This window comes from Sus scrofa, chromosome 6 (genome assembly GCF_000003025.6).
Source record: "Sus scrofa isolate TJ Tabasco breed Duroc chromosome 6, Sscrofa11.1, whole genome shotgun sequence".
Taxonomy (NCBI): Eukaryota; Metazoa; Chordata; class Mammalia; order Artiodactyla; family Suidae; genus Sus; species Sus scrofa.
Window position 1 is genome coordinate 92,656,770 of NC_010448.4, and position 27,695 is coordinate 92,684,464.

At 48.7% G+C, this 27,695-nt stretch overlaps 1 long non-coding RNA gene across 1 annotated transcript in view; it reads left to right on the forward strand.

Annotated features, from left to right (window-relative positions):
* Positions 1-27,695, forward strand: part of LOC102167570 — a 207,618-nt gene that overhangs the window by 109,025 nt on the left and 70,898 nt on the right. The window contains exons 3-4 of the long non-coding RNA XR_002344972.1: positions 15,139-15,212; positions 25,515-25,902. This is a non-coding gene — a long non-coding RNA (uncharacterized LOC102167570). The remainder of the gene's footprint in view (positions 1-15,138; positions 15,213-25,514; positions 25,903-27,695) is intronic.

Consider the following 27,695-nt stretch of genomic DNA (forward strand, 5'->3'; position numbering starts at 1 on the left):
TGAAGCCTCAGCATTGGCAGATCCAAGTCAAGTCTGTGAGCTATACTGCAGCTCACGGCAATGCCGGATCCTTAGCCCACTGAGTTAGGCCAGAGGTCAAACCCGAGACCTCATGGATACTAGTTGGGCTCATTACCGCTGAGCCATGATGGGAAGTCCCCCAAAATCTTTTATCTCAATCTCCTGGAGCTAGTGAGAGGTATAAGAGGACTCAAGGAAAGAATTAGGCCAGGGCTGGGAGTGTGCAGACCTCCTGGGTCTCCCTGAATGTGTTGGTGTTGACATTGACCTGGTTCAAATGTTATTTCTCCTGACACACCAGCTCAGGGCTTGGGCCAGCGAGTCTGACTAATCTGTATGGTTCCATTAAGGGATGAGTCCTATTTTTACTTTTGCCCTAGGCTGGACTTTAGTATCTCTAACTCTGTACTTTTGGCTGCCTCATCCCACAGAATCCTGGATTTGGCAGGTATAACTGGTACATTGAAAAATTGCCAATTACAATTTATGGGATGTCCACAAAATGCAAGTTTATTTGTGTCTCCCAATGTCTTTATAAATTCTATCTCCATGGCCTATTGGGTCACCTTTGAGTAATAAGTCCATTTTAAAAAGTCACTTATATCCTTGGAAAACAAAAAGTAGAATTACTGTATGATTCAGCAGTCCCACTCCTGGGCACATATCCAGACAAAACTCTTAATTCCGAAAAGATACATACACTTATGTTCATAGTAGCACTAGTCACGATAGCCAAGGCGTGGAAACAACCTAAATGCCCATCAACAGATGAATGGATTAAGAAGATGTGATATATATATACACAACAGAATACTACTCAGCCATTAAAAAGAATGAAATAAGGCCAGTTGCAGTAACATGGATGCAACTAGAGATTATCATACTAAGAGAAGTCAGACAGAGAAAGACAAGTACCATATGATATCACTTATATGTAGAATCAAAAATATGACACAGGAGATCCCGTCGTGGCGCAGTGGTTAACGAATCCGACTAGGAACCATGAGGTTGCGGGTTCGGTCCCTGCCCTTGCTCAGTGGGTTAACGATCCGGCGTTGCCGTGAGCTGTGGTGTAGGTTGCAGACGCGGCTCGGATCCCGCGTTGCTGTGGCTCTGGTGTAGGCCGGTGGCTACAGCTCCGATTCGACCCCTAGCCTGGGAACCTCCATATGCCGCGGGAGCGGCCCAAGAAATAGCAACAACAACAACAACAAAAAAAAGACAAAAAGACAAAAAGACCAAAAAAAAAAAAAATATGACACAAATGAACCTATCTATGAAATAGGAACAGACTCACAGAGAACAGACTTGTGATTGCCAAGGGGGAGTGTGGGTGGGGGAGGGAAGGATTGGGAGTTTGGGGTTAGCTTACGTATAGAATGGATAGAGAACAAGGTCCTACTGTATGGCACAGGGAATTAAATTCAATGTCCTGAGATAAACCATAATGGAAAAGAATATAAAAATATGTGTATATATATATATATATATATATATATATATATATATATATAACTGCATCACTTTGCTCACAGCAGACATGAACACATTGTAAATCAACTCTACTCATTTCGGGCATGCAACAGGTTTTGAATCCCAAATTAGAATGTATAGTCGCAGATCCCCATTTCAAATGGACTTCAAAGTCAAATCTTTCTCCTCCTGAAGCTAGGGCAGCTGGGAGGTGATGGGGACATGGCTGCTGTAATCACCCCTCCAGGCCTGGGGGAAGGGATGGGGGAGGAGACGAGGGGGAACAGTAAAATGCCTTCATCGCTCGGGTCTGGACAGGGCTTCACACTCTGCGGGGCTTGCTGGGGTCCATCTTCTTCTGCTTCCCCTCTGCTCCTGGGTCCTCATCCATCTTCTCCACAAAGGAATCTACGGGTCCCTTGTAGTTGAGTCCCTGCCCTGCCTGGCAGCCTTTAATACAGCCCCACGCTCTTCTCCTTCCCTCCGTCTCCAGTAAACACTTGCATAGCCTTTGGCTGCACCTGCTCTGGGTGTGAAGGTTCTTGGCCATTTTGTTTTTCCAGATACCAGGAGTTAGACCTCAGGGTGGATCAAGTATTGATCGGCCCCCTCTCTTTGGCAAGCAGGGTCTGCTATATTTTGCGAAGAGTGAAAACTTCTTTTTAAATTCCCCATTATTCGTCTAAGAGGACAGTTCTACCTCCTTGCCTATCAGCAAGAGGATGTGCAGTACCAGCTGTGTTGGCTGCCCATGGCCCCAGCTCAGCCCTTCCCCAGCCAGTGGCCATCAGATTGACAGGAAATAGTCACTCGGGGTAAACTGTAGACTATTGAATCCCAGCTTCATTCCTAACTAGATGTGTGATCTTGTGTAGTTAACTTCTTCATGATTCAGTTTTGTCATCTGCAAAATGGGGACTGTAGTCTTTACTTACCTCACACATTGTTGAATAGATGAGATTAATGAAAACACTTAGAGACGTTGTGCCTGGCAAACAGGAAGCATTCAGTTAATAACAAGTTCATCATCACCATCATCACCATCATCACCATCACCACCATCACCGTCATCACCATCATCACCATCACCGTCATCACCGTCATCACCATCACCACCATCACCATCACCACCATCACCATCATCACCATCACCACCATCACCATCATCACCATCACCATCATCACCATCACCACCATCACCATCATCATCATCATCATCATCACCATCATTATCTATGGACTCTGAATCTTGGGAGGCAATAGAGGAACATTAAGAGCATAGATTGTGGACTTTGGAGTGAGACAGATCTGGTTAGAGTCTGGCTTCAAGTTTTGTGACTTTGGGCAAATTACTAACCTTTTCTGAGCCTCAGTTTTTTTAAAGATTTTTATTTTTTCTATTATAGTTGATTTACAAGGTTCTGTCAATTTCTGCTGTACAGCAAAGTGACCCAGTCATACATACATACATATATGTATGTATACACACACACACACACACACACACACACACACACACACACACACACACACACACACACATACATTCTTTTTCTCACATTATCCTCCATCATGTTCCGTCACAAGTGACTGGATATAGTTCCCTGTGCTATACAGCAGGATCCCATTGCTTATCCACTGCAAATGCAATAGATTGCCTTGACTAACCCCAAACTCCCAGTCCATCCCATTCCCTCCCCCTCCCCTTTGTCAACTACAAGTCTGTTCTCCATGTCCATGAGTTTATTTCTTTTCTGTAGATAGGTTCATTTGTGCCGTATATTAGGTTCCAGATATAAGTGATATCATATGGTATTTGTCTTTGTCTTTCTGACTTCACTTAGTATGAGAGTCTCTATCTAGTTCCATCCATGTTTCTGCAAATAACAGTTTTTTGTTCTTTTTAATGGCTTAGAAGTGTAAAAGGGAGCCTCCACTGTCCCCATTTTGCCTCAGGGCTATTGGGGGGATTTATTGAGGTATGGTCTCCAGCGCTCTGAGCTCTGGGTTGAGTGTAAGGCAGGCAGTCGACACAGGGCAGCCATGTGTTCCATCACTGATGGGGACAGATTTCCTGGGAGGTCTAGGAAGTACCAGTCCTCAACAATGCCCCTTTCAATCAGCCGCCCTGCCCTGACTTCCCAGTAGAGCTCTAATCTCTAGGGAAACACAGAAGGGACCTAGATATTAGGGAGAAGCCCTTGATTTATAATTATTGCCCCTTATAGGCAGTGATCACGCCTCCACCGCCTATGTCCTCGTTCTGGATATCAGAATGCAGTTCTCCATCCTTAAGAGCTGTGAACTTCAGCCTCAAATTAAATGCAAACAGATGCGTTATCTCTCATCTGTGTTTTAGTCCAAGTCTCCAAGCCATCCTGAAGGGGGGGGGTGGGGAGACATCTCAGGCAGGCCTAGCTAACGAGCAGCCTCATTTCCCTAGTTCTTCTCCCACCAGAAGGAGAGGAGAATTGTTTTTCTGTTTGGCGAGCCATTATCAGTATTTCCAGCGTGATATGAGGAAGACACAACCCCAGGCTTTATTAGTCCTCTGATGACTTTGGGGGAGATTGCGGGGAGTGTGGCTCCCATTCCCTCAGCCTCATTCTCACCTTGGCGAGCAGCCCAGGGAGTCAAGCTGGACTTGAGACCCGCAGCTGGAAGTGCCCCTCGGAGGGAAACAGGCTCACCTGACCCTCTGTACACAGAGAGGAAGGGAGGGGCCCAGGTGCACAGAACAAAGCTGGGGCTAGAACTAAGCTGTCCAGCCCTCTCTTCCATGCTTTTCCCATTCAATGGGGATTTTTTAAACTTTAAAATAAATAAATAAATAAAAAACCCCAAAATCTTTCAGAAAGGGAAATCTCAGATGGAAACCCCAAGCAGAAAACAGATAAAATGATGATGTCCTTGTCGAAGTGTGGGCTGGGGAGTTGGGAGGGATTAGGAGAGCCCAGTTTAGTGACATCCTGGCTGACCTTGAAAATGCCTTTAAGAAACTGTAGGATTCTATGGTACCCACTTTGAAAACCCTTGCCGTAAACTCGGTTGTCTTGCGTCTCAATATCGGCATTTGGGGAAGAACATTTGGACCTTTGGACTCTGATTTTTGAAACCAAACAGATTTACAATGCTGCTTTCTTGCCTCTCCTCCCAGTGTGGCTGTCGACTAAGAATACTGACAGGGCACCTGCTTTCCTGTTTCACAAGAACGAGTCAAGAAGTGACCTAGCATCCGAGTAGGTTGACATCTACTTTTGTGACATGGCTTCTCTCTAGCTGGGTGGGGTCAGTGTTTCCCCCTTGGTGAGCACTGGGAGGCATCTATGAGAGACCACCAACCCTCCCTTCTGAGCCCTGGAGGGGAGGCCCCCAGGATGTCTCAGCCTTGGGCTGTTGGAGGCAGCTGTGTGTGTGTTATTAAGACCATTCACTGCTCTAAGCCAAGTCTTCCTCACCTTTAAAATGGGGACAGTAATCTGACCTAGAGCTATTGTGAGACTGAATCAAATCATTTAAGAAAAAAAGAAGTAATCATGATGGAATTCTTACTATGTGCTGGGAACTATATTAGTGCTGACAATTCTGATTCGATTATCCTGCCTATTTTGGGGCTAAAGCCATGGAGACAAAGAGGTGAAATCATCTGTCCAGTGTCACAGAGCTTAGATGAAATTCCAATACACAAAGGTATAAATGGGCCTTGAAGAGGCTGAGGCTCTGGTTTCCCCTTTGATGCCCCCTGCCTCCCACCACACAATCCCCGCACTTAGTTCAAACACCTTGGATGCAGGCCAACCCTCTCATGTGATGAAAAGGAAAACTGAGGCCCGGAGAAGTAAGATTGATCAGGGTCTCAGTGGCAGAGCTGGTCTCTATACCCAGGTCTCCGGACTCCCAGCTCAGGGCCCGGTCCTTGGCTGGATAGGGTACCACAGAGGGTCATTCTGGCTATGTGTGATGTCCTTGGTCCTTTTCATGGACAGCATCCCTCGGTGTCCCCCTAGGTGGGGCTGGGCTGGGCTGATCTGGGCTCTCGGGTCAGGGATGTTGAGTGGAACCCTCCTGGAGGGGAGAAATGGACCCCTAGGCAGCCCCCAGTTCAGACTTCCCTTCTTTTCTCTTTGAACTTCCCCAAGTTACAAACCACACAATTAAGGGCTTGCTAATAAGCCATCCATCTTGTTCCACAAAGAGAGGACCGTGGGCCTCCCGCTGGCTTCTTCCTCCTCTGGGAGGGGATCAATGCCTTATCTCAGCCGGGCTTGTGTGCAGAGGAAGGAGGGAAATGAAAGCACTTAATTAAGGCGCAGAGGAGCGGAAAGGGAACACTGCGTCCTCCCTGGCTCCGGGCTCTCCCTTCACCTTCCTGTTTCCCCTCCCAGGGCTGTGGGCAGAGTCCCCCCAAGACCCAGTCGGCTCAGGGGCAGAGGAGGACTGTTAAGGCTGAGGAAGACTCTGGGTTCCTGCTGTGGTTCAGCAGTAATGATTCTGACTAATATCACGAGGATGCAGGTTTGATCCGTGGCCTCGCTTAGTGGGTTAAGAATCTGGTGTTGCCCTGAGCTGTGGTGTAGGTCACAGACTTGGCTCAGATCCTGCATTGCTGTGGCTGTGGTGTAGGCTGGCAGCTGCAGCTCTGATTTGACCCCTTGCCTGGGAACTGCCATATGTTGCACATGCGGCCTAAAAAAAGCAAAAAAAAAAAAAAAAAAAAAAAAGCAAAAAAAAAGAAAAGAAAAGAAAGTTGAGGAAGGCTCTAGAGGGGGCCCAGCTGGGCCTGAGCTGAAGCTTTTTTATTGCCCATCCACCCCCATCCCTGGCAGCCTGGCCTTGGCCATGTGCGGTGGGGAGTCTGGGTGAATGGCAAGAACCCTGCCTGAATTTCTACCATTAAGATGTATTCTTTGAGGTCAGGGGAGCTTTCTCGGCTCTCTGTTCCCATGACCATTAATGCTCTCAGAGGGAGCTCCTCTCGTGGGGCTTCAGGAGAAGGAACTGGATTCCATGTCCACACTTGCCCTGCTCTTGGGCCCTAAAAGTGCCTAGAAGACAGTCCTTGGTGCAGCTGGGAAGGTGAGTGCCCACATGGGAAAGCCCCCAACACACCTGGAAGACCCTATTGCCAGCATTCTTTGGGCTCCTAAGAAGTTTCTCTCTGATATCTGTTATCTCGTGGGCCTCCGTGAACTTGGCTATTGACACCGGGATGTGTCCTGCTCCCTCCACTTCTGTCACCTGCTGCCCTGACTGATATCAAGCCATCCACCTTCATGACCCCTATGACTGCCTGGCCTGGATGGGACACTTGCCTCTGGCTTTCTCCAGTGTGACTCCTGTCCCTCCTCTGGTCTTTCACATCCAGCTCTAAGACAGGAGGTGGCACATTTGACATTCTGTGACTCTGATGATGGCCCTGCCTGCCCACAGTGGGAGGACAGATGAAGCAAAGACCATTCTTCCAAGATCTTGGGCCTGGATGGAGGAGCCATTGCTGTAGACTGAATGGTTGTGTCTCCTCCAAATTCCTGTGTTGAAACCTAATCCCCAAGGGATGGTCTTGGGAGGCGGGGCCTTTGGGATGTGATTAGGTCATGAGGGTGGAGCCCTCAGGAGTTGGATTAGTGCCCTTATGAAAGAGATCCCTCTTGTCTCTCCTGCCACATGAGGACACAGTGAGAAAATAACCATCCATGGACCAGGAATTGGGCCCTCACCAATGCAGAATCTGCTGGCACCTTCATCTTGGACTTCCCAGCCTCCAGACCTCTGAGAAATAAATGGTGCTTATAAGCCACCAGTCTGTTATCTTCTGTTACAGCAGCCTGGAGGGATGAAGATAACCCCCCTGTTCTGCCTTGCTCTGGGAGGCCTGTGGAGCTCTGGTGTTGCCCACCATCCTTTCCCACCTGCTACGGGGGTCCAGGGATGGAAATTGAAGGAAATGTGAGCAGCGGCCTGGGGAGAGTTGACTATGCTTGCAGGGTGGCCCTGTTTCCTTACCACCCCACGAGGGGCGGATTCACTGCTCTGTTCAATGGGACCAATGCTGGTACTTCGTTGAGAGCTGGGTTTTTGGAGATAATTTAATAATTCAGTGAATGCCATTGAGGTAATAAAAGAAAGAGTGGAGAACTGATCCCACCAAGGGCATAAGCCATGTTGAGTTTTAAGTTAATTTAAGTGTGCATGGATCAGCGTCCCCTGCCATTTACCCATGGATGTAGCTACAGTGTGGTTTTGGCCATAACCATCAGCCTCTCCTCACTAGGGTATCTCTACCCTGGGTAATCTTCCCTTTCCTCTTCTTGGCTCCCTGGGGTGGGTGGGGGGCTGGTTTCTGCTTTTCTAAGTGTTTTCTGAAAAGGCCTGGCTGCTCCCTGAGAAGCTTGTGGCAGGGGGCCTTGCTGCCCCTCTATCCACTCTTGTTCAGATATAATCTTGTATTGGGGCCCCTCCTGTGCCTTGCTCGCCATCTCTTGGCTCAGCTTTTGCCCCAGCACTGCACCTTGAGGAGTGGTACCCCGTGTCTTTCCCTTTCTGCCCCAGGGCTGGAGATTCTTATGGGGACACTATAAGTAGCCGCATATGTGAAACCTGGAAGTGTAGGTCAGTGACATGCTGGGGCCACCTCCAACTGCCTTGCAAGACCCAATTGTTATATATGCAGAAAATGTCCTAGCTGGGTGTTTAGCCATGTGCAGCTTGAACTCAGCCTCGGTGGGAGTATTTATACCATGGGACTTGTCAAATGCTGCAAATCAAGGGCCAGTTTACCAGCACACCACCGTAGGGAATTAGCCACTTGTGGGGCAGCCCTTGATCAGTGGGGCTCAGGAGCTGGTGGCTAAATACTCTCTTTTTCCATCTGCAGGTGGATAATTCTTTGAAGTGTTTCTCAGAACGCCCCAGTGGGGTAGAGCCCCAGTTGCCCAGAGCAGTGGCTGGTCTGATAATACACCCTTATATATTGGATTTTCATCCTCCTCTCCAGCTCCCACTCCTATTCCCTGGAATACTGCCCCAAATAAACTACTCGCGTGCAAATCCTTATCTCAGTCTTTACTTTTGTGGGGCGGGGAGTCGGAGTCTGGGGTGGGAGGTGAAGAAGCTAAGACCATGCCTTTAAGTACAGACTGTGTTTGCTTCCCCTGCTCAGAGTCCACCACTTCTGTGCTTTTACTCCTGTGGATTTTATTCCCATGTCTAGCTGTGATTGTACAGAGTCTTCCCAAAGCAATGACTCCTGGGTTTTGCCTTGGAACATCTTCTGTGGCAGTGGAAGGGAGTTTAAAATATTCAGTTGATTTCGGCAGCAAAAAGAACATCGTCTGGCCTGAGAGCTGTCTGCCGGTCTCTTGCCTGTTATTCTAACTTTCCTCTGTGACTGATTTCAGGGTTCATTTGCAAGTATAACCACCACCTGTGTCTTCTCCTCATGATTGGGTTTCTCCATCACAATCTCCCTTCACAGCTGCCCAGGAACCTTAAAGCTGGGGGTTCTATCCTCAAATCACTTACCCAGCTCTCCCCCAAATGGGTTTTATATGTCTTAATCTTGTTTCCAGTTTCTAACCCAAATCATTTGCCCTGATCTGCCTCAAAATGTGCCCACTGAGATGTTGCTGATCATTGAATGTTCTGACCCATGACTCAGTTTTCTGTTTGTTGTTTGTTTGTTTTTGGAGAGTCTTTTGGGTTGCATTTAGCTGAGCAGGTTGGGTCATGGATGGGGAGCTTTCTAGTTAACTGGGTTATTCACAGTAGCTATGGTGATCCTCATGCTTCATATCCCAAGAAAACCAGGTCATGTTGGAGTGGAAGAGGATTGGGCCTTTTTTTCCCTCCCTGTCCCTCTACTAAAGAATGTCAACCCTGGGACTATAGAGAAGCATTTCCCCAAGACATTTTTGTTTGATCCACACATCTGTGTGAGATGTGGGCTCCTTGTCATCAGTTCTCAATGGGGGGTGTGGGAAGTATAAAGAGAGAAGAGGTCATGCCCATCAAGACCCTGGAGAAGGCACAGGGAAGAGAAGAGAAGTGGTCATGGCCAACAGAATGATCCTCCACAGCAGGGCCAACCTGGCTCTCTGAGAAGATCCCACTGGGCTCCCCAGAGGGTTGGCACTGTCAGGAAACTCCTAGAAACTCCACATTAGGTGCTCCAAGGAGGTCCTTACAACTCCATCTTGTGTTCTGTGTGGCCCTGAGTTTGTAAGTCTCTCATATTCCATCCCTGAATGCAGGAGGGGATGACAATGCTTGGGGTGGCTTCCTTCCCTCCAGCTCAGGGATCTTCAGCATCTGGGCAGACTGGTACACTTTTGCAAAGCCCAGTGGGGGGGCTCTGGAAAGGAGAACCCAAGACTGACGTTCTGAGACATAGTTGCCTGCTGCTTCTCTTTGTCGAGAACCAACATGGCAGGTTCTTCTATACCTTTCAGTCCTCTGCCTTTTGAGTCTTTAGAGCTTGGGTCCTGTGATAGGGACAAACTGTGTGCTCCAAATAGCCAAATAGCCTTTATGTTTTCCAGCTTCCCTTGCAGTTAAGTTGGGGCCACGTGACTGGTTCTAGCCAATGAGATGTGGGCAGAACTGGTGTAGGTTACTTCCAAGATGGCCCTTGAAAACTCTCCATGAAATTTACTAGCAATTATCTGTGGTAACAATGGGGGCCACAGCTTGAGGATGGCAGCACAGCCAGGATCCCTCAGTTTCCCCTGGAGGAGAGCCACTTAGGAGAGCTACTTGATCCACTGGGGCAGACAAAATTTTGGCCCCATGACCTTTGTCCAGATGTTATGTCCACAGATATATTATGTCACATGACAAAAGGGATTTTGCAGGTACAATTAAGATTACTAGGGAGTTCCTGTTGTGGCTCAGTGGGTTATGAACCATAGTATCCATGAGGTAATATATTCTTTACAATTTCTTTTAATATAAATTTTGGAGTTCTTGTCATGGCTTAGTGGAAACGAACCTGACTAGTATATAAGAGGATACCGGTTCAATCCCTGGCCTTGCTCAGTGGGTTAAGGATCCAGCCTTGCTGTGAGCTAGGTGTAATGTACCTAGGTATGGTGTCATTGCAGATACAGCTCAGATCCCATGTTGCTTGGCTGTGGCTGTGTCTGGCAACTGTAGCTCTGATTTGACCCCTAGCTTGGAAACTTCCATATACTGCAGGTGTGGCCCTAAAAAGCAAAACAACAACAACAACAACAACAACAAAATTACTAATCAAATGAGCTTAGATAGGGAGATGGTCCTGGATTATCTGGGTGAACCCAGTGTAATCACATGGATCCTTAAAATCAGTAGAAGCAGAAGGCAGAGAGCCCTGGTGTGTGTGAAGGACTTAATGACTTTGAAGATGGAAGAGGTCATGACCCAGAGCACGTGGGCCTCTAAAAGCTGAAGATGACTCCAAGTCAACAACCAGCAAAGAAGTGGGCACCTCAGTCCTATAATCTGCCAACACCTGAATGAACTTGGAAGTAATTCTACTCAGAGCCTTCTGTTAAGAGCTCTGCTGGCCAGCACCTTGATGTTGGCCCCATGATACTCTAAGTAGAGAACCTAGCCAACCCCCATCTTGGACGTCTCACCTGTGATGGGATAATACATAGTATTTTCAATAGGCTGCTAATTTTCTGGTAATTTTCTGTGGCAGTGTTAGAGAACTAAGATACCCACGTAGGACTTTCTTTATGTGCATAAGAAAAAAATCCTTCAAGACACCAAGGAGTTCCCATTGTGGTGCAGTGGAAACAAATCCGACTAGTATCCATGAGGATGTGGGTTTGATCCCTGGCCTTATTCAGTGGGTCAGCAGTCCGATGTTACTGCGAGCTGTGGTGTAGGTGGCAGACGTGGCTCACATCTGGTGTTGCTATGGCTGTGGCCAGCAGCTATAGCTCCAATTTGACCCCTAGCCTGGGATCTTCCATATGCCGCAAGTGAGGCCCTAAAAAGCAAAACAAAAAAAAAAGGAAAAGAAGAGGACACCGGACTGCAGAGTCGCTGGTTGTAGCAGGTCATGATGCTTCCTCTACCTAAGCAGACCCTGTTAGCTTCTCGTATGGGGGGGATGCCCATGCTAAGCTGGGGGGCCCTGCGGAGGCGACACTGGGTTTGAGGGCATCTGAGTGCCTGCTTAGGTCTCCTGGGGAGCTGACAGTCTCAACAGAGAAGGATGCTCAGCAGGAGAGAGCCCAGGCTTCCTGAGCCCTTGGGAGCAGAAATGTGGTCCAAGGAGAGAAGCCCAGAGAGGAGAAAGACAAGTCTTCAAGATCGCATGGCATAAAACTTGCAGAACCAAAGCTGGAACCTGGGCCTCTGCCTTAAAGGCCTGGGCTCTTTGCCCAAGCTGGTGCCAGTGAGATGTGGTGTGTAAGTGTGTGTAAGTGTGAGCTCCAAGTTCATGTGCAAGGGCTCCCTGTGCGCCTGCTGTGGCAGATTCCTTTCCTCCAGCTCCTGGATCTCCAGGGTTAATGCTCCGTTCAGGAGGCTGCGAAGGGCAGCCTCTCCACTTTGGTAATTGAAATCAATTTCTCAGCCTTATCTTTAGGAAACCTATATAGTCTAGACTGTAATCTGAAAGCCTGGGCTCGGGCAACTTTTAAATGAAAACCCCTCCACAAGGGGGGAGAGGGAGGAAAGAACAAGTGCCTCACCTCTTCCTGCAATTTCTCAAGGAGCGTATGAGTGTGGAGGTGATGTCTCTCCCTTTTTTTTCTGGGTATTTGGCTTCTGAGCACATGAAAGTGTGCTTGAAGATGGGTGATTATATATGTGTGGGAGGATGGGAGTGTGGAATGGCATGGAGTGTGCTCGTGTATGTTAGCATGGGGGAGACGTGCCTGTGTGTGTGTGTGTGTGTGTGTGTGTGTGTGTGACTGCACACAAAGGTGCCTGAGCTTGTGAGTGCATGGATGTAGGAGATGGGTGAGTGAGTTCATGAACATTAAGTGTGAGTGTGCCAGTGCCTGGAGTAAGTTCATGGGCTTGTAAATGTGTGTGGGATCAGAGGATGCAGATTCATTTGTCTCTTTTCAGAAGGTGTTCCCCAGGGGGCGTCCCCTGTGAATTCTGATCCCAGGAACAGTTTCTTTCAATGCCTTGAGTACTGAACTGCCACTCACTCCTCAAAAACTTCCATCCTAACCTTCCAGCTTCCCCCCCGGGGACCCAGGAAGGAGAGGCCCTCAATTTGTGTACTCTGGAGAGGTGCCTACAGCCTCCTCCTCTTTTTCAAGCCTGTCTGGGTTCCCTTGAGATGGCCCTCTCTCAGGGTTAATGTGCCTATGGGTAGGGGCCTGGCTTGGCTAGAGCTCACAGCTTCCAGGTGAGGCTTCCAGGTATCCACTCCCTTGTCAAAGCTGTGGTTCTAGACACAAAGGCCCATGCAGGTGAGGGCAGCTTCCTCCTTGCCTCTCCCCACAAAGCCAAGGGTCCCCCGCCCTCCCCGAATCCCCATGGATTTCTCATTTGAAGTCAATCAGCCTTGAAATCCCTGCCAGTGCCTGCAGGGTAATTATGGGGCTGGTAATCAATGCCAGACTCTCAGCTGCCCAGGGTGGGGGTGGCAGAGGCACAGCTTTCCCTGGGCTCCAGGAAAGACTGGAAGTGGTAGTAAAAGTTGGGATCAGGAGGGCTTGGCTTAGAAATAGCTTCTGAATTAGGTAAGGGAGAATTTGGGCATGAGGAGGTTTCGTGTTTGAGCAATGGCCTTCCAGAAAGGCACAGGAACAGAGGGTGGCTGTGGCATCAGAAAGGAAAGGCATTTTTAAAAGAGAAAGCCTTGGGGGGCTGCGGGAAAGTGTTGGGGATGGCAGCACAGGAGTGGGCAAACGAATCTAGGCTTAATGACAAGTCAGCTTCCCCCCCACCCCCTGCCGAAGTGTCTGAGAGTGGGATCTCTGCCTTTCTAACTTCAATTCAATTCGATTGGGAACTAGTTCAGTTCCTAAGGAAGATATCTGGGCCCTGATTCAGGGCTTAACAAAGGCTTTGGTAAGTGACAATGACGTTGGTGATGGTAGTGATGGGTATAGTAAGAGTGGTAAGGACGAGGAGGTGAATTGCAGGGTTGGAGTTATGCTGTTGTTAGAGGTGGTATGAGGAGAGGCAGGTGGTGATGCTTGTGGTGGAGTTAGAGGTGATAATGGTTTGGGGGGATTGTAATGAAAGTGACCTTTTTATTGGTGGTGACAGTTCAGGTGATGGCGGCACTGGCAGTGATAGGGGAGATGAGATGATAATTATAATGTGATCGTGATGATGCATAGTGTGATGAAGGACAGTGAAAACTTTTGATAGAGGAATCAGAAGTAGACACAGGACTGGACAATACCCACAAGAATGGGGTTGAGGAGATAAGGGAGAGGGACCGCAGCAGGAGATGTGGCCTGTGGGCGATGACCAAGTGGGAGCCAATTTGAACCAAGTAAGCTGCCTATAGTGGGAGCAGATGTGGTAAGGTGCCAGTGGCTCAAGTTAGGGAGAGGGTCCCAAGTTCAGCAGCCAAGTGGTTCTGCAGGTCTCCTTGGGGCATGCCAGTTGTGAAGGCAACGCTTGGATCCCAGAAAAACAAATAACTGGCTGAATCAGGAACTCAAGCATGGAGTCCAGCAGGTGATAGGAGGATAAGCAGGAATTCCAAAGGCCAGTTATGCAGGAGGCTGGAGGGCAGACTTTGGCACCATATTTAGAGTCAAGAAGACATCCCTAGTTGGGCTTTGGGATTGGAGAAATACAGATTAGCACCATGGACAGAGACCAGTGACGAAGATAGGGATCCACCACTAGGGTACAAACTGTGTTGGTTGGCTTCAAGTGGAGTGTATGGAGGAATTCTACCCCGAGGAGACAAACTCAAGTTCCCCCCAAAATGGATGAGTGTAAGGGAGAGGGATCCCAGAGATCAGAATAGCATTGAGCCCTTTCTGAGTAAGTCAGAAAGAACAGAAGCCTTGAACCTGGATAGAGAAGACAAAGGTGAGAGGAGAGGAACCTGAAAGAGGTGACTGGTAGAGTAGAACAAGAACTGGTTTGATAATCAGACAAACCTGGGTATGAGTCCTGATTCTTATCAACTACATGACTCTGGGCAATTACTTACCCTGAGATTCAGTTTCCTTCTCCGTAGACTTGAAATGATAATATTTACCCTGAAGGATGTTGAGAGGATTAAATAAGCTAACATGCACCAAGGCATAAAATAGGCCCCAGAAGAGGCGACTTATCCTCAGTTCCTCCAAGGCAACCCTCCTTCACAGAGGTCCTCAAACCTATGCAGGAGAGGTAAGGGGATCTGCTGGGGGACCCAAAATGCGGATAAGGAGGTGGAATCCAAGGGATAGACATGTAATCTTGTCCCTGGCAAGCACTCCAAGTCAGCAAAGTTACAGGGGCCCATTCTTGAGGTCATAGTTAAGATAGTAGCCTGAGAGTGGGGTGAAATGTTCCCTAGTTTCAGGGACTTGCCACATAGAGGGCTTGACATCCCCTATAGCCCCAACCCTGGGTGCTTTGGGCTTTCCTAGCCCTTTGCAGTCTTGGCTTCTCCAGAGAAATTTAGTGTCAAGGTCAGATCAATGACCAAAGATCTGAATGCCTCTTTTGTTCCCCAAACAGACTCAGAACCCAGTGTCCCATAAGAGGGTTGGTACACAGTCCCTCTGTGAAAGTCCCAGACTCCTGTCAAGAAGGTGAGCTTGCATTTTCCTCTGGTTTTCCTTTCATGGGATTGTCTTGCAGTGAACAGGTTGGGTTATGGAAGCAAGCAGACCAGGGTTCAAGACCTAGACCTGTCTTCTTCTACTTGGGTGACTTTGGACAATGTCCTTAATGTTGATAAAACTCAGTTTCCTTTCCTGTAAAATGGGGGTGGTGTTACCAACGTCATAGGCTGCTTTGAAGACTGTGTGACAGACACTCACTGAGGGGGCCTCCATAATCCCATTCTCTTAGAATTCATGCCCTCGCATAAACTCCTCCTCATGAGTGTGGGTGGGACGATGACTTGCTTCTAACCAATAGAACTATCTTCTGTAGTATCATCACGGAAGTGACAGCCTGTCACCTTTGCCACATTGTACTGGTTAGAAGCAACCCTTGCATCCTCAAAGCTAGCAAAAGAGAGGGTCTCAGAGCCAGATGAGAGGGGTTTGAAGGAGGGGCAGGAAGAAGCAGGTAAGGCAAGACATAGGGTCAGTACAGGCCTATCCGTGGCTGGCAGGTGGCTGCCCGCACAGTTCTGTTTCTTCTCTGCCCCCATGCATGGCCCAGACACGGCTGTCTGGTATTCTAACCAACCCTGCCGTCTTCCTCCTGAGGCTTGTCAGAGGGCACTGAACCCGAAATGAGGCCTCTGTGTGACCCCAGGACAAGCCTCAGTGCCCACGCTCAGAAACGGCACCTTCGGGGGCCAGTGTCAGGCTTAGGGTGACTCTGTAAATCAGAGCATTTTGATGCATAAAATCTGGAAACATGAGTCTATGAATTGTAATCGAGCATAACGAAATCTCATCAACAGAAGTAAATATGAAATTCGAGATGACAGGGAGATGCACAGATGTGTGCCTGCGTTCCCAACCCCAAGTACCCCTGGCTCTGGCTCACAGCTCCACCCCCAGAATTATTCTCTGCATGCAGCAAATTAACCCTACATGCCTCTGATGGCTCAGCTCAGCCACTGCATCCCTCCCTTCACCCTTCTGTCCCATAAGGAGCAGGGATGTTCTCCTGCCTGTGCCTTAGTGGCAGGAGCCATCTCGCCTTAGCTATTCACTTGGGCATAGACTGTTGGTTGGAAGAGTCTGGAGAAACCACTCCACCAACTGTAGACCAGGATCTAGTAATAGTTGGCACTTATTTAGTAAACAAGTGACATTCTGTGCTGAATGTCACTCCTGCCATGCCTGTAAGTCAGACCACCTGAGTTTGAATCTGGCTCTGTGATTTGCTAGCTTTGTGACATAGGGCAAGTCACCTAACCTCTCTGTAACAGGTTCTTCCTCTGCAGAATGGGAATAATCACAGTACGGACCTTATGGGGTTGTTGCTAGGATTAAATGAGTTGGCACAGATAGAACACTCAGGACAGTGCCTGAGCACATAGAAAATTCTGTGTAAGTGATTATCATCTTTCTAACGCCAGTTCCATATGAGAGAGCCATAGCCTTGAAAATGTGAGGACTGAGCCTCAGGAAATCTAAGCGGTTTGTCTAGGGTCACACAGCTTATAAGCAGTTGGTCTGAGATACAATGTCCTTTGCTTTGACAAAGTTTGTCCTGACCCCTAAGCCATGTCTTTGGGGATGCTCCCCAGGCCTATGATCTCAGACTGTGGCCTCCAGTTTGCACCCTAGGTTTGGAGGCATAAACCTCCTTTGTCAGCAGCCACTTGTCTTCTGAATCCAGGGCCTCTGAAGGATCCAGGGGTCCCCATGTCCACGGCCCATTGCCTCTGGGCTGATCATCCCCCTGCACGTGTAGTGAAATCATCTCCTTAGGTTCCCTGCTTCCCCTCCCGGACCAGTTCCACATGGTTGGGATTCCTATACACTAGCATCCCTCTAATCATTGCCATGAGCCTGCCAGGAAGCCAAAGTATGGCTTAAAACCATGTAGCCCAAAGTGTGTTCTGTTGAATGTGTTTAGAGAAAAATGGGTGTATGGACAAATAAACTTGGGCAGTGCTGGTTAAACCAAGGCAGAGAGGTCTCCTTCTCACAGGCCTTCCCAGAGCCTCTGCTGTGCTAATCTTTTAACAAAGATTCCAAGAGGTGTTAAGAGCAGGTAGGGTTTCACAAACCTACTTGGCCACAGGCAACTTTCTAGCCACAGCTCACCCAGGGTCCAGCATCCCCTGGGGCTAATATTCCCTTTAGATAATGCTCTTATAAGGACATGAGGCCCATTACCTGTGACTATAGGACCACATGGGTTCCAAGCAGGACCTCAGGTCAGGGGAGGTGGTGAGTTGTCCAACCACCTGACCTCCTTTTGCAAAGAGCAGTGACTTTGTTATCACATGGCCAATTGGAGAAGGGGGAGTGTGGCTTTACTCAAGGAGCAGGAATGAGATCTATTCCTGGACACTGCCTCACATAGTGATTCATGCGTGCGTGTGTGTGTGTGTACGTGCATGTGCGTGCACACATGTACATGCATGTGTGTGAGCCCATGATATAATGATGATAATTAAGCATCTATAAAATGGGGACCTGACATTGCATGGGCATGGGGTGTCGGCTGATAATACAGACCCTATTCAACAAGTGGGAGAGCTGAAATCTTAACCAACAAAGTCCTTGGATGGATGGAGTATGTAGTTCTGGCCTTGTGAGGTCTCTCAATCTTATTAAAGCAATCTGCAATTCCATTGGGAAGAATACAGCCCAGAGAAGAAGCACATACATGGATGCACACATATATGCACCTCTGTATACAATCATGTGTATATACTGAACCAAGAAGAAAAAAAATACACACACGTACACTTTATGGAAGATAGAGTTCTAAGTTGGCCCCTAAGAGTCCTACTCTCTGGTCTACACACCCTGTGTAATCTTTTCCCCTTAAGAATAGGTGGGACTTGTGAACATGATGGGATATCACTCCCATGATTAAGTTATATTTTATGACAAAAGCGAAGGGATTTTTCAGATGTAATTAAGGTCCCTAATCAGTTGATTGTGAGCTAATCAAAAGGGAGATTATCCTGGGTGAGACTGGCCTTATCAGGTGAGCTCTTAAGAGATCTAGAAGTCAGAGAAATAGAGGTTTTCTTGCTGCCTTTGAACAAGCTTGCTGCCATAAGCTACAAGGAAACATTCTGCTAACATCCACATGAGATTTGAAGTGGACCCTGAGCCTCAGAAGAGCTCACAGCTCCAGAAGACACCTTAATTGCAGTTTTGTGAGATTTTATGCTCTACCTGTTTAGGCTCTACCTGAATTCCTGACCCACAAAAATTGTGAGATAATAATTGGTGTTGTTTTACGTGGCCAAGTTTGTGGTAATTTGTGGTATTGCTATGCAGTAATAGAAGACTAGTACACAGGCGCTTTATTCCATAAAGGTACATAAATATACCCAAAGACATCCATAAGTACAAAGAAACGTATAAACATTCCCACCTCTCCGTTCACGTGTACTCTGTGCTCACAGACCTACAAACATATTTATATCCATAAACATATATACATGCATAAGGACATACACATTGTTAGGTACACATATAGACAGATGCTTGCATCTGTAAACAAAGACATAAGCATGTAAACAATCTGTACGTTTACATTCACATGAGCCCTCAGACACAGTACGTGCTGATGTACATGCATGATGATGATGATAAACATATATTAAATGCTTTCTAAGTACAGGCACTGGGATAAGTTCTTCATACCTATTAACCCACTTAATCAACAATTATGTAGACATATAGAAGCACACATGATATATCATGCAGACCTGTGTAACATACTACCAATCTTCTGTAAAATACTATACCACTATATACCACAGAGGCTCAAAGTGAAGAACTCTCAGCTGGAGCAGTTTCTCAGGAAGAGTTCTAGAGGAGAGTTTTTTCCCCTTCCAGCACCTGGCTGGAGGATAGGTTAAAAGTAGATTCGCTTCTTTTTCTTCACAAATAGGGGCTCAGAAGCCACCCCCATGCTGACTTCAGTCTTTCCACTAGGTGGTGCTAGACTAGCATCTTCGGGTTGGATGGGCAGACTCCTGGCTGGCTCTGGATGAAAAGAACTTACATGGTTGGGGAGGAGAGACAGACACCAGAAAAAGAAAACATCTCTTGCCATAACATTCCATCGCCATCAGCTCCCTTTCTGTCCAACATAGTCCAGTATGTCCTTGAAGCCCTAGGACCATTGGTGCCCTGCTAAGCTGGGAGCCAAGGCTCAGGTGACAGTGCTGGCCAGGACTGGCCTTGCCTGACACCTTCCTGAGAACATCCAGACATCTAAGCTCCTGGTCATCTTTCATTTTAAGACTTTACTCATTTATTTAACAAATCTTGCGCTCCATATACCATGATCTGACATTGTCCTAAGTTCTTACAAATATTAACACATGTAAACTTCATAATATGAGATAGGTATTATAATTATTGCCATTTATAGATGACGAAACTGAGGCACAGGGAGGTTGGGTAACTTGCCTAAGCTCACACAGCTAGTAAAAGGCAAGAAGGAGGGAGAAAGGGCAAGGAATCTTTACTCAGTTTTAGAGATGGGGAAACTGTGTATCTCAGCACCAAAGCCAGAGGGTAAGTAGAGGAGCCTGGTCCTGGACTCAGAACTCAAGCCCAGTGCTGAGATTTTCTTCCTGGTTCCTGAGTTGCATGCAGATCAAGGCTGAGGCTGCAGCTGAGTGAGGGGCTGTGACAGGAGCAGAAGACCCCCACTTTTGCCTGTACTAGTGACCCCTCCCTAGGGTTTGGAGTGCAGGAAGCAATTTCCTGGCCAAGTGGGGCTCTCTTTGGGATTTTCCTGTGGATTCCGCATAAAGGCATAAAAGGTAGGGCCAGCTCCCAGCTGATGCCCAGCCGTGGGCGAGTCTATAGACTCAGATGCCAGAATGGGCCTTTTACAAGATACACAACCCATTCTACACTCAATTGCGTCCCATAAATCAGGTTAACCTTTTCAACGCGGCTCGGAGAAAATTAATTACTCATATCGGAGCACATGACCTTTTTCCTGGGCAGGATGAGCAGAGCTGCTCCTAAGCACTGGGCTCCCTGTTCTCTACACTGCGGCATCCCAGCCTCTAGGAAGCCGCGCTGTGGTCCACACATTCAACCAAGGACAGCCAGCTACCCATGTGCTTCCTAGGGGTGACCATGTGGGCTACTCAAAGCCCCTCCAAGGGAACGGGTTTTCTTCATGGGCCGTTTGGGGCTGATGAGGGGGAAGGAGGACCACCCTGATCCTTGTTGCAGGCCCTGGCTTGGGCAGGGGAAGGAGAAGAGAGAAGCATTTGAAGAGTTTATATTTCTTCCTGGGGAGATTTTTTCTAGCCCCAAGAAAACTCCCTTTGGGATCAGGTAGTAAGATTCCCACTCAGGGAGCGTGCCCTGGCTTCACCCCACACGTTGATACCATCCAGCCAGCTCATCGACATTCAACCAATTGATTGTCTCACCATCCAAGCAACCAACTGACAGTCTAAACCCCAACCAATCTGCCCCTCACTTAACCAACCAGCAGACAACCACGTGGATAGTTTGTACTGTGTCCTTACTTTGTGTAGCCCTGGGGAATGTGGGTGAAAAGGGGGTCCTGAGTCCTGCCCTCTAGAGGCTTACAGTTTAGTTGGGGACACAGACTTAGAGCAGAAACTGGACGGTGCAGAAGTATTGAGTATGCGAAGACAGACTCTGGAAGAATCTTGAACTTTTTTGTTCCCATAGGGGTTGGTTAGTCTTTTCTGTACCTGTAGTTGTCAGCTGCTGGTGACAGAGGGCAGGCCATTCAGTCCCACACAGTTATCCTCGACCATTGCTCCACCCACAGACATGTGTCCTGGTAGCAAGGACAGGGCACAGAGGTTCAGAGTTCTGGCCTTGAATTTGGAGAGACTTTCTATTTGAATCCTAGCTCTGCCCCTAATTAACAGGTGGTCTTTGGGCAAGTTATCTAAGCTTTGAGCCTTCATTTTCTTGTCCAAAAATAGGCATTTAAGACCTATCTGAAAGAGAGGGTATGAAAATTCAATGAGAAGATGCCTGTAGAGTGCTTAGCACAGTATTTGACACATACTAAATTCTTGTTAAATGTCAGCTAAAGTAACTATTGTCAGCTGCCGGTCTGATTCCCAGCAAACCAGTGAGCCTAGTTCTTAACCTGAGGCTGGAGTGATCACATGCTTTAAAGTGAGTGCTCTTGGGATTATGTTGAAAGTATACCATCAGCCCGTCTGTTCTAGAGATTCTGAGGCTGAGAGGCCTTTTTTGTGTCTTGGAGCAAAAAATAATGGAGGGGCCTGGATTGATGAGTCTGTGCTCCTGCCTCTTTCAGTGTCTTTGCTTTATCTAAAGGGAGGACACACAATGGCCAGTTCGATTGGTGAAAGAAGCTTTCTTCCCATTCTCACCAGGGTTTGGAGCTCCACACGCCGTTAATAAGATCTGCGTCTGGGGTTTATATGAGCATCACTATCTTTGGCCCCAAAGTGGGGGATTTCTTAGATGGTGATGTGCTGGAGGTGGGGCCAGGACAGGTGGAGGTGAGAATGAAGCTGGGAAGAGGTGACATGGCACGTGGGGGCCACTAAGCTGGGGCTCAGCAGATCCAATCAGAAATGAAGGGTGCGGAGTCCCTATTGTGGCTCAGCGGCAGCGAATCTGACTAGTATCCATGAGGACGAAGGTTCGATCCCTGGCCTTGCTCAGTGGGTTATGGATCCAGCATTGCCGTGAGCTATGGTATAGATCACAGACATAACTCGGATCTAGCATTGTTGTGGCTGTAGTGTAGGCTGGCAGCTGCAGCTCTGATTTGACCCCTAGCCTGGGAACTCCCATATACCGCAGGTGTGGCCCTAAAAAGACAAACACACACACACACACACAACACACACACACACACACAAAGAAAAAACTAGACTCATTGTGCGGGCTGCCCCCCTGGTCCCATCCTCATCCTAGGTGATCTCATGGGCTCTTCTAGCTTCAACATCACTTACCTTTTGAAGACTCCTCAATGGATATACTCACTATATTAGTCTGCTCAGGCTACCACAAAAGAAAACCACAGACCGTGTGGCTTAAATGACAGAAATTCTCATAATTATGGAGACTAGAAGTCCCAGATCAAGTTTCTGGCCCATCGGGTTCCCACCCTAAAGATCTTATTTAACTTTAATTACTTTCTTAGAGTTCCCATCTCTGAATATAGCCACACTGGGGGTCAGCATTCGCCCTATGAATTCAATACAGGAATTTTGAGGGGGATGCAATTCAGTCCCTAGCACCCACTGTCATCTGCACTCTTGAGATCCAGGCCTGTATATCCTAGTGCCAGCAGGACCCTTATGGCTGATTCTGGGTACCTCACTCACCCCACCAGGCAATGACCTTATTGCCTGAGATCTTTTGTCTGAGACCTGCTGGGCACACCCAAGGGTGGGGCTTGGCAGCCATCTTTCCATGTGACTCTGCCCCCAGCCATTGCTGATTGGACCAGAGGTGGACACTTGACCCAAGCTTGGCCATTCATATTTTCTCTCTCAAAGTCTTGGAATCATTGATACTGATCAGTCTGGGCTAGTCTTTGAAGTTGTTCTTTGAGCTCAGGAGTGGTGAGGCAGCCATCCTTGGTTAGTCAAGTGCATGAAGAAGCTGAAAGAGAAGGAAGAGGGGAGAGAAGATGAAGAGAGAACATTCTGGGCTCCCATCAGCTTTATAGTCCTTTGGAGGTTTTGCCCTGGGTTTCAGACGACACTAGTCTATCCTTATAATATTGCACTTAAAAAAAATCCTATGCTGCCCATTAGATTCTGTTATTAGCAATCCATAAACTGTGGCTGTTAGGACATGGACCTTGCTCTTTCCGACACTGGGAGGAGAAGGAGGATGAGGGGAGGGGGAAAGAAGGAGAGTAATCATGGAGACCCAGGGAAATGTGTGCCAGTGTTTCACAAGGGGTATGAGGAGGATGGAGGCCAAGGTCTGTGTGTCGTGTGTGTGCATGAGATATGGACACACTGCCAAGGAAAGGATGAATGAGAGAGAGGATAAAGCTGATCGATGACACCTACATGCAGGGAAAGGGTCCAGAGGAGCCTCCACAAGAGAAGGCAACAGGGAGACCCACAGAAGAAGCAGGGGGCACACAGGGAACAAAGTGTGAGGCTTTCCCCATTGCCTGCTGCCAGGTGGGGGGCCTCAGAGACACAGACTTGCCCCCCTGCCTTACTGGCCTTTGTGGTCACATTGCAGCACTGGGCACAGACCCAATTCTGGTCTGGGGAGCTCTCTTCTCTCTTGCTGCCTGCTTCATGCCCACCTGGATCTGGAGCTGGGGACAAACCAGTGATCAGGTCCTGACACTGGCCCACCTTCTGCTTTCAGCCCTGCTCCCAACACCCACACCCACACACACACTGACACATCAGCCACGCTCTCTCTTGCACACACATACACACAGGCTCACACATATAAAGACCCACTGACACACACAGACACACTGACATATGTATAAAAGCACAGAGACACACATACACAGACCTATACATTAATGTGCACAATTTTGCTGATTCACACAGATGGATAAGACCATCCACAGACACCAGGATACACAATGACCCAGAAGCACACAAACGCGCACATAGAAACACACCAGACACACTTATAAATGCAGAGTCCCACACAGAGTCACAGATGAACAGACATTCACAGATATTTGCAGACAGATGTGCAGACACTCATGGACACTCAAAGGCAGAGCTGGCAGCACAGAGATGTGAATGTAAGCACGTGTGCAGTTACACCCAGGCACATACAGATGTGGGGGCTCAGCCCTGTAGCTCTAGGCAGAGGCGCCCCTGGGCCTGAGCTGAGAGGGGCTGTGGTATGAGAGAGGGCTCCCGAGGGCTGGGGTGCTGTTGTCTAGTCAACCCTCTCATTTTACACCTGGGGAAAAGTGTCCAGGGAGAGGAGGTGACTGTCCCTGTGCCCCTGTCTCTAAGCCTGGGGTCTGTGGTAGCAGGCTCCTGGAGTGGAGAGAGAAGATGTTCACATCAGGCCCCAGGGCAGGGGTAGGCTGTGATCTGGCTCTGGGGTGGGACCAGGCCTGGGGAGGGAGCGGGATGGGGCAGGGCACCTCCCCTGTGTCCCCAGTGGAAGGGGCAGGGAACGGGGCTCCTGCACCAGGCTGGAGGTCAGGCTGGGCTTTCACTGGGCTGCAGGGGACCTCCTTGGGGCTATGGTGCTCCCAAGCTCCAGCCCAGAACCAGGAGCCCTTAGCTCAGCCCTAGAGATGTGGCCATGACCATGCATGTGTAAGCCTGCGCATCTGAGCCTGCGTGTTTGTGGATACATGCATGTCTGTCTGTGCATGTAGGCATGCCCACACATGTATGGGCCATAGGTGTGAATGCACACGTATGGTCACGTGTGTGCACAGGCACACATATACATGGCATATTCGTGTAGTGGACAGGATATGCGTACATCCACATGTAGGCGTGTACATGCAGACATGGCTATGTGTACACGTCTGTGTATGTGTGTGGGTGTGAGGCTGTGCATGCCATGAGAGAGTTAGATTCTGAGCTGTCACTGCTGCCACTACCACTCTGCATGCCTCTGCCCGGGGCGGCTCCAGATGTTGTTGCAACATTCCTCATCCATTGCAGAAAAATCAAACAAACAAATGAAAAATTAACGCCATTGTTAGCCAGGGCCGCCCCTGAGTTGGCGAAGAAAGCTGCCTCTCGCTGGCCCAGCTGGACCAGATGGCAGCGGCTCCAGGGCTCACCTTGGGCCTTGGCACGGGAGTAGATGGGACCATCAGGAGGCTGGCAGGAGCCAGGCTGCTGTGGGTTGGCTTCTGATGTGACTGCAGAGGCTGTCAGGGCCTCAGAAGAGGGTCTGTCTCTCCTACCCACCCTCCCCCATCTCAAGAATCACCCAAAGTGTGTGACTGGGGGCAGGAGGGCAGCGGAAAGCATCAGGAAATGCATGTGCATTGGGCACCTGGCATAGAGGAGATACTCATTGATGCTGTTGCCAGAACCTCACCTACGAGTCCTCACAAGAGCCTTTGACAGATCAGGACACTGAGGCTCCAAGGAATTAGTTAAGTTGCTCAAGGCCACGCAGCTGGTGAGTAGAGGCGCTGGGGTCCAAACCTGTCTCTAAGGCCCTCTTAAATGCAGCGTCTTCCCACTACACCGTGATGACTTCCGGAGTGTGATAGACACAGTGACGCATTAGAAGTAGCTGCTGAATTTCCACCCCTTTCCCTCTTGACAGGTGTGAAGGCTAATCTCCTTCCCTGAGAACCTGGCTGGGCCTAGAGACTTGCTTGACCCGTGGAACATGGCGGACATAAGGGGCTGTGACCTCAAGGCTAGGCCAGGAGACGTCTTACTGCTTCCCCCAACCCGGGTGAACTTTCCAGGAGCCCCAAGCCACCAGGTGAAAAGTCGGATAACCCGGGACTGGCCTGTTCAAGTCAGAGGTCCCTGCGGAGCCCAGCCTTCCCGAGCCCGGCCGAGGAACCGCGCGTGTGTGAGGGACGCCATCTTGGAGCCTCCCGACCTCCCTGTTCTCCAGCTGAAAAGCACTCTTTCTGCGCCCGCTCCAGGGAACAGGGCAGTGACCCAGCCGAGCCCAGCCTGGACTTCCGACCCTCCAAACTGTGAGCCATGATGGAATGATTGTTGTTTTAAGCCACTCTTTTTTTTTTTTTTTTTTTCTTTTTAGTCTGTGTATAGCACTTCAGGACACTGCCTCCCACATAGCACCCTTCGTGGCCTTGTTGGCTTTTGTTATCTTTCTTTCTTTCAGCTGTACCTGGTGGCATATGGAGGTTCCCAGGCTAGGGGTTGAATTGGAGCTGCAGCTGCCAGTCTACACCACAGCTACACAGGATCTGAGCCACATCTGTGATCTACACCACAGCTCACAGCAGCACTGGATCCTTAACTCTCTGAGCGAGGCTAGGGATTGAACCTGCCTCCTTATGGATACTAATTGGATTCGTTACTACTGAGCCACAGTGGGAACTCCCTAAGCCACTCATTTTGGAGGGGAGTTTATTATGTAGTAAAAAGGAAAAGGAAAAAGGAAAGTGGGATAGATACACACACACACACACACACACACACACACACACACACACACACACACACCAGCACACAAACAACATGCTTACACACACATGTAGATCCCTTTCTGATTCTGGTTTTCCCATCACCCCCATTGCAACGCCAGACTCCCGTGTGTAATTAAGTTCCTATTTTCTGGGGTGAGAAGGGCTCAGAGGCCGAGAAATGACAATGGCTTTTCATTACCCAGCCGGTTTCATTGTTTGTGGGATTTTCTCATTTGAATTCTTCCCAAGAATCAGAATGAGCAATTTCATATGGAAATACATAAAAAAGTGTGAGACCAAATAATTGCTTGTGGTGGTGTGCTAGTAAACAGTTCTGCTGAGTGGGTCCAATCCACCCTCGGTCATGCTTCTCACATCTGCTGCAGCCTCCAACCTACAGCCTGGGTGCTGGGATGGAAGGGGCTGGGGGGCAGATGGTCAGGCTGGGAGGGGACAGAGTGTGCTGGAAGGGGCTCAAGGCCTCTGGGGGGCCCTGGGGAGCGCCTCACATCCAGGAGCTGAGAAGAGCTGTCCCAGCCCTGAGGCTTTTAGAAGCCACCTCTGGATGTCAACCGGAAGCTGCTGAGAGTGTACGAGTGTGAGGCTGTGTCTATGTGTGGGTGGTAGCCTATGTGAGCAGCACTGTGTGCTAGTGTCTGTGTGTGAGTCTGTGACTACGGCTGCGGGTGTGACCACTCACGTGACAGTGTATGGCACTGTGCACATATGATACCCGGGGGTGACTTCACATGTGTACACACGTGCGTGTCTGTGAGTACATGGTGTGTGGGGAGGGTGGGGTGTATTGCTCTATAACCCTGTGTGTGGTGGATGTGGGTGTCAGTGTGGCATATGTGCTCCATGCATGTGTGTGTGTGTGTGTGTGTGTGTCACTAGGCACCTGTGTGGGACTGCTGGTGTGTGTTTTGGTGAGAAGCCATGTACTTTGGTTCATAGCAGTCATTTGAAACACATATATATATTTGTTGTTGTTGTTTTTGTTTTTAGGGCTGCACTTGTGGCATATGGAAGTTCCCAGGCTAGGGGTTGAATCAGAGTTACAGCTGCTGGCCTATACCACAGCCAAGACGAGTGTGTGACCCACACCAAGCTCACGGCAATGCTGGATTCTTAACCCACTGAATGAGGCCAGGGATTGAACTCGCATCCTCATGGATACTAATCAGATTTGTTTCCACTGTGCCACAATGGGAACTCCTGAAACATAGTTTTTTGAACATCAGTGTGGCAGATACAGTGAGGAACCAGACAGGCAAAGACTCTGCACTCATGGAGAAGATGGAGAGGAGACAAGTAATTATTCTAACAATAATATT